Raw genomic sequence first — 1,084 nt, 5'->3', positions numbered from 1 at the left:
ACAGTCGGACGGACCTCCCAGGCCAAGCCATCAGGCTGTAGGCAACAAGGAGCCATCGGAGGATTTCGTGCCTCAGAGTGCTGTTAGATCTATTTTTGTGAAATAATTGGCAGAGGAATGATAAATGCTTGGAGAGGAGAGAGGTTTTGCAACCTACCAGGGGAGAGATGAGGGTCTGAGCTGGGCAGTGACTACGTCGATGGAGAGAGACTAGCCAGAGAGGCGCTTGACGGTGGACAGTCAGGGCTGAGTGACTGATGAGATGGTGGGGTGACAGGCAGGGAGGGGCTGGAGATTTATAGCCCGGTGATTAGGTGAATGTGCTGTAATTAAGACTGGGAATGGAGAGGAAGAACAGGTTTGGGGTGGAGGTTTGAAGGAGGGGGATGGTGAGGATATACTCTAGTCATAAATGCTAATGTTTTCTTCTTCGGAGCAGCGTTTGGGGTCCTTAGGTTCCAAACTGACATCACCTGGGGTTGGAGTTTTGAGAGGCAGAGCTGTGAGCTGGGGGAGCCAACAGACTCTGGAGCCAGCCGCCTGGGATCAGATCTAGGCTCCAACGCTTATGGTGTCACCCTGGGCAAGTAATTGAACTTTTCCATGTCTCAGTGTCCTCCTTTGCAAACTAATCCGGTACCACGTCATAGGCTCGAGAGGACTGGAAGAGCCCACGTCTGTGGAGTGGGTGAGACGGTGCCTGGCATGCCCTGAGCACCGCGTGGGTACTGGATATGGCCACGGGAGTTGGCAAAAGTCGTGCGCATTTTCTCCCCATCTGTCCTAAAAGTAATTCGATTTGACTCAAAACCAGCATTTGGAAGGCAGACACCGCGTCCATTCATCCAATAGTGAAAACGATCCTGCAGTAGCTGATAAGTAGGGAGCTTTTTTCCTTTTCTGCTTTTCGTCATCCTTACTGTCATCAAAGGCACTTATTGAGCATTTATTGGATGTAGGTTCTCCACGGAGCCATGGCAAGTGGCGCCTCCGGACACCTACATAAACCGGCTGCGCTACTTGTCAAAAATAGGACGTGCTGCAGGGGCCCAGAAGTGAGAAAGGGGGCGCCGGCCAGGCCGCG

This window comes from Galeopterus variegatus, unplaced genomic scaffold (assembly GCF_000696425.1).
Source record: "Galeopterus variegatus unplaced genomic scaffold, G_variegatus-3.0.2 Scaffold7716, whole genome shotgun sequence".
Lineage (NCBI taxonomy): Eukaryota > Metazoa > Chordata > Mammalia > Dermoptera > Cynocephalidae > Galeopterus > Galeopterus variegatus.
The sequence above is the reverse complement of the archived record's forward strand: the minus strand, read 5'-3'. Positions refer to the sequence as shown.